Genomic DNA, 6,914 nt, shown 5'->3' with positions numbered 1-6,914 from the left:
ATTAAAACCGAAGTGGAGCGGCTCCTGAAAGAAGGGATTATTGAGGGCAGCACCAGCCCCTGGCGAGCCCAGGTTGTGGTCATTAAGACCGGCGAGAAGCAGCGCCTGGTCATCGACTACAGCCAGACAATAAATCGCTACACCCTGCTAGACGCCTACCCACTCCCCCGTATAGCTGATATGGTCAACCAGATCGCGCAGTACCGCGTCTTCTCGACCATTGACCTGAAATCAGCGTACCACCAGCTCCCCATCCGCCCTGAGGACCGCCAGTACACTGCCTTTGAGGCAAACGGCCGCCTCTATCACTTCCTTAGGGTTCCCTTTGGCGTCACCAACGGGGTCTCCATCTTCCAAAGGGAGATGGACCGGATGGTAGATCAAAATGCGTTGCAGGCCACTTTCCCATATCTGGACAATGTGACCATCTGCGGCCGTGACTTGCAGGACCATGACGCAAACCTCGAAAAATTCCTCCGCACCGCCCAACTCCTAAACCTGACATATAACAAGGAGAAGTGCATATTCCGCACAAACCGCCTCGCCATCCTTGGCTGTGTTGTGGAACACGGAGTCATCGGCCCCGACCCCGACCGGATGCGTCCCCTTATGGAACTTCCACTGCCCCACTGCCTCAAGGCCCTGAAGAGGTGCCTAGGGTTTTTCTCCTATTACGCCCAGTGGGTCCCCTACTATGCGGACAAGGCCCGTCCGCTGATCAAGTCCACCTCTTTTCCCTTGATGGCAGAGGCCCGCTTAGCCTTCCACCGTATCAAGGAGGACATTGCCAAAGCCACCATGCATGCAGTGGACGAATCCATCCCCTTCCAGGTGGAAAGCGACGCGTCCGACTTTGCCCTGGCCGCTACCCTCAATCAGGCGGGGAGACCCGTGGCCTTCTTTTCACGAACCCTCCAAGGCCCGGAGACCAGACACTCCGCTGTTGAGAAGGAGGCCCAGGCGATTGTGGAGGCTGTGCGTCATTGGAGGCACTACCTGGCCGGAAAACGATTTACCCTGCTCACTGACCAGCGTTCAGTTGCTTTTATGTTTAACAACAAGCAGAGGGGCAAAATCAAAAATGACAAGATCTTGAGGTGGAGAATCGAACTTTCCACCTACAACTACGAGATCTTGTACCGGCCCGGGAAGCTAAATGAACCCCCGGATGCGCTATCGCGTGGCACCTGCGCCAGCGCGCAGATCGATAGACTACGGGTCCTCCACAATGACCTCTGCCACCCGGGGGTCACCAGGTTCTTCCACCTCATCAAGGCCCGCAACCTGCCTTACTCTATTGAGGAGGTCAGGACCATGACCAGGAACTGCCAAGTCTGCGCTGAGTGCAAACCACACTTTTATAGACCAGACAGGGCCCACCTGATAAAAGCCACTCGCCCCTTCGAGCGCTTGAGCGTTGATTTTAAAGGGCCTCTCCCCTCCTCCGACCGCAATGTGTACTTCCTCAATATTATTGATGAGTACTCCCGTTTCCCATTCGCCTTCCCCTGCCCGGACATGACCAGTGCCACGGTCATTAAATGTCTGAACAACCTCTTCACCCTGTTCGGCTTCCCCAGCTATATCCATAGCGACCGGGGCTCATCGTTTATGAGCGACGAACTCCGTCAGTACCTGCTAACTAGGGGTATTGCCACAAGCAGGACCACCAGTTACAACCCCCGGGGGAACGGACAGGTGGAAAGAGAAAATGCGACAGTTTGGAAGGCCGTCCTGCTAGCCTTAAAGTCTAGGGGCCTTCCAACCTCCCGCTGGCAGGATGTGCTCCCCGATGCGCTCCACTCTATTCGGTCACTGCTCTGCACTGCCACTAACGCCACCCCTCATGAGAAAATGTTCGTCTTCCCAAGGAAGTCCACATCAGGGACATCGCTACCGCCATGGCTGATGTCCCCAGGGCCGGTCCTACTGAGAAGACACGTGAGGACCCATAAAACGGACCCCCTGGTCGAGAGGGTCGACCTCCTCCACGCCAACCCCCAGTATGCTTACATCGCATACCCGGACGGGCGGGAGGACACAGTCTCCATAAGAGACCTTGCACCCTCGGGGACCACAGTAACCCACTACCCACTACCATCCCCCCCCACGATCCGATATCCAGCCCCAGCAGACGGCAGGCCTGGGCCCCGCGACCCGCTCGACATCTACGAGGACGACACGCCTGTGCCACAGCCTACGCTGGACTCGACGCCGGAAGCTTCACTACCCCTGCCGTCGCCACACCGATCACAGCGGCAGACAAGACCTCCGGAGAGACTCCAATACACTAACTTTTAATACACTTCACCCCGCCGGACTCAATTTTAAACAAGGGGTGAATGTGGTAAACCACTGTTTGTATTCCTGTTTGTCCTGTTTGTATTCCACTGTGTACATGCCTGGACATGCCTCGGCTGACTCCTCCCACAGGTCCTAGTATAAAGGTGACTGCTCCCCAGCCCTTGGTATCCTGGACCGGTCGACCACTCGAGGCAGACCTCCATTCTGTTGTTAATAAAAGCCTTTGGTTACTCTTCTAACTCTCAGTCTTTTATGAGTAATTGATAGCGCATCAGCGGGGAAGAAAGGAAAGCACGGGAGAGGCCATTTTAAGCCGCAGCGGGGAAGAAAGGAAAGCGCGGGAGACGCCATTTTAAGCCAGTCTAACCACACCCAAAAATGCCAAAGTGTGGCAGTATCACAGCATTTGACAATGAAGTCGAAGATTGGATGACATATGTCGAACGCATAGAAGTATACTGTAAGGCGAATGAAGTGCCAGATGACAAGAAAGCGCTGGTATTGTTGAATTCAATGGGTGCAAAAACGTATGGCTTACTATGAAACCTAGTAACCCCAGAGAAGCCAGTAGAAAAGGATTTTGAAAACATAGTGTCAATCCTACAGGACCACTTAAACCCCACACCGCTGCTGATAGCAGAAAGATTTAAGTTTCACAAAAGGAACCAGCATAAAGATGAAAGCAATGCTGAGTATTTAACGGAACTGCGCAAGCTATCGAAACACTGCCAGATTGGAACGGGACTAGCAGATACTTTAAGGGACAAGTTTGTGTGTGGGCTTCAAAGTGAAGGAACCCAGAAACGGCTTCTATCAGAAAAGGATCTTACGCTGGACAAGGCTTTCAGCATTGCAGTATCACACGAAGCAGCAGCACGGGGCGCTGCAGAGATACAATGGAGACCGCAAGAATATGGCACAAATGAAATGTCATACGGAACAGTGACGTGCTATCGCTGCGGCAGAACAACACACGACCATAATGATTGCTGGTTCAAGGACAAAGTGTGCAGACAGTGTGGAAAAGTAGGACACATAGCAAGAGTCTGCAGGTCGGGAAAAAAAACCAGCAGCAAGAAATCTCCACAGGAGAAGTACAAGAAGGTACATAAGATGACAGAGAGTAGTTCAGACGAACAGAAGAGTGATACAGACTCCGGAAACAAGGAGCTGGGTTGTCTGAAACTACATAATGTGATCAAAACGGAGGATCACCAAACTATCTGGGTCACGCTCAAGATAGCAGGAGTCCAAGTGAAAATGGAATTGGACACAGGATCAGCCCTAACAGTCATAAACCGAAGGGACTACAAGCGGCTATTCTCGCATATACCCTTGAGAGATACAAAGATTGTCTTGAAGACGTACACGGGGCAAAAAATCTACCACAAAGGAAAAATAAGGGTGAACGTTATATATCAAGGCAAGGAAACACCAAAAATGGACCTATATGTATTGCCAGATGGAGGACCACCACTACTAGGACGTGAATGGATCCGGAAGATACAGCTAGATTGGCATCCCATACAAGCACTGACTGTAGATGCCAAAAAGGATGACGACGTCACACCTGGACGACTGTCAAAAATGCTAACTGACGCACAAGAAGTGTTCCAGCAGGGACTCGGAACACTAAAAGGCATAACAGCGATGATCAAAATAGAGGAAAATGCAAGCCCAAAGTTTTTTACGGCCAGACCGATACCTTACGCGATCCGCCCAGCCATCGAAGCAGAGCTGGAAGGTTTGGAATGTTCAGGAGTACTGTCCAAAGTGGACTGGAGCGAGTGGGCTACACCCATCATTCCTGTAATGAAGAGGTCGTTGAGTAATACACCTGGGGAACCAAAGAAGGTTCGCATCTGTGGGGACTTTAAGGTGACAGTGAACCCAGTCCTTTACACTGTACAATATCCGCTTCCGCGGATTGAAGATATTTTCACCTCGCTATCTGGAGGGAAACACTTCACTAAGATTGATCTAGCCCAGGCGTACCTGCAAATGGAGGTAGAAGAAGCCTTGAAACAGTACCTCACGATCAACACTCATAAAGGTCTCTACCAATACAACCGGCTGGTGTTCGGGGTAGCATCAGCTCCGGCTATTTGGCAAAGGGCAATGGAACAAGTCCTGCAAGGGATTCCAGGGACCCAGTGTTATTTGGATGACATCCTGGTCACGGGCGAAAATGACAGTGATCACCTCGCCAACCTGGAGCAGGTGCTCACTAGATTGAAGGAATATGGGCTCCGAGCTAATCGCCACAAATGCGAGTTTTTCCAGAAGCAGATCTCATATTGTGGCCATGTTATTGATAAAGAGGGGTTACATAAGTCCCCTGAAAAGATTGAGGCAGTAGTCAAGGCTCCAGCACAAGAAAATGTGTCACAACTGAGGTCGTTCCTCGGGCTGGTGAACTACTAGCATAAGTTCTTGCCGAATTTGTCCACCGTACTACACCCACTGAACACCCTACTGCAAACGGGGGTACCATGGAAGTGGAGTGACGAATGTAAACGAGCTTTCCAGAAGAGCAAAGCATTGATCACATCAAAAGAGGTGTTGGCTCATTTCAACCCAGCACTACCAATTCGGTTGGCGTGTGATGAATCACCCTATGCATTGGAGCGGTGCTGTCGCACAAATTCCCGGACGGCTCGGAGAGGCCAGTAGCCTTTGCGTCTCGGTCACTAACCTCAGCCGAGCGTAATTATGCCCAGATTGACAGGGAGGCCCTCAGCCTAGTGTGGGGAGTGAAAAAGTTCAATCACTATCGGCACGGGCAGAAGTTCACCTTGCTGACTGACCACCAACCACTTGTCTCCATCTTTAATCCAAAGAAGGGCGTTCCGGTGATGACTGCACAACGGCTACAAAGATGGTTCCTTTTTCTAGGGGCGCACCAATATGAAATCGAGTATAAGGGCATGAAACAGCATGGAAACGCTGATGGGCTATCACGCCTGCCACTGCCTACTGCGGAGGAAGCACCAGCAGTGGATCCTGTCGAAATATTTCATTCGACTATAATTGAATGCTTGCCAGTAACTAACGCTGGTATAGAGAATGAGACCCGAAATGACCCGACACTGTCTCGGGTATATGATTTGACGGTGAAGGGATGGCCAGCACATGGTGACTCACTGTTGCCAGCATTCTCATCCAGAAGAGAACAGCTGTCAGTATGCCAGGGGACCTTGATGTGTGGATCCCGAGTGGTAATTCCACCCAAGTTAAGGGAGAGAGTGCTCAATGAGCTTCACGAAGGTCATCTGGGAGGGGTGAAAATGAAAAGCCTTGCTAGGGCTTATGTGTGGTGGCCGGGGATCGATCAGCAAATCGAGGACCTGACAAAGAGCTGCTCAGGATGCCAGAAGGTCCAAAATGCACCACCACATGCCCCTCTACACCCATGGGAGTGGCCCTCATCTCCATGGCAACGGGTGCATATTGATTTTGCTGGTCCATTCATAGACTCAATGTTTTTAATAGCCGTGGATGCGCACTTGAAATGGCCTGAGGTGATCAAAATGTCCTCCACCACCACAGAGAAAACTATTGCAGTCCTATGGACCATTTTTGCCAGGAACGGCTTGCCAGAGCAGATTTGCTCTGATAACGGACCACAGTTTGTGTCCGAAGAGTTTCGAAGATTTATGAAAAGGAATGGGGTAAGGCATTACACATCCGCCCCGTATCATCCAGCCACAAATAGATTGGCTGAGAGGTTCATACAAACCTTTAAAAAAGCAGTAAAGGCCATGTGCGATGACGACATTCCACTGCAGCATAAGGTGGACAATTTCCTGTTAGCCTACAGAAATGCGACACATGCAGTCACCAACCAGGCCCCGGCCATGATGTTCTTTAACCGAAGGTTGAGATCTCGTCTGGATTTGCTCAGACCAAATGTACGAAGAGATGTTGAGAGTAAGCAATTCCAGCACATCAATGAGAAGCCGACAAGGAGCTTCAATGTAGGGCAACCAGTCTTGGCCCGCGACTACCGAACAGAGAAATGGCAACCAGGAACGATATGCACACGGCAGGGGCCACTAATGTACACAGTGGATGTTGGGGAGAGCATTGTGAGACGCCATGCTGACCAGATCCTAGAGTCACAGGAACGAGTCAACCCCATGTCTCGGCCATACGTACCTGGTGAGGAACCCGATGTACAGGTCGCATCTACCTCAGAAACAATAGCATTGGAAGCTAATGAATCAACTGACGACAGGGTGTTAGAATCGCCTCCGCACCAAGAGCGAGACACTCGGGAAAGGCGTTATCCAGAAAGAATCAGGAAGCCTCCCCAAGACTGAATTTATAAATAGACTATTTTCAGTTAATGTTGCATGTTAAAAATGTTAATTGTAATTAGTTGATATTTAATTGTTAAATGAGTGTTATGGTACTGTTAATCTAAAAGGGGAGGAAATTGTAATGTATGTACCTTTAAGGGGGAGAACTACTTTTTACAGCTCCTGTATCCTGTAGTACCGGCAGTGACCACACCTGTATATAAACCCTGAGTAGTGATCTGTACAGTCAGTTGCAGTTTGAACCCTCATTCAGTAAACACCTGTTGATCGTTCCCTGCAGTCTTTGTC

The sequence above is a fragment of the Somniosus microcephalus genome, chromosome 5, assembly GCF_052327205.1.
Source record: "Somniosus microcephalus isolate GS21.2 chromosome 5, FLI_Smic_1.0, whole genome shotgun sequence".
NCBI classification, from domain to species: Eukaryota; Metazoa; Chordata; class Chondrichthyes; order Squaliformes; family Somniosidae; genus Somniosus; species Somniosus microcephalus.
The sequence above is the reverse complement of the archived record's forward strand: the minus strand, read 5'-3'. Positions refer to the sequence as shown.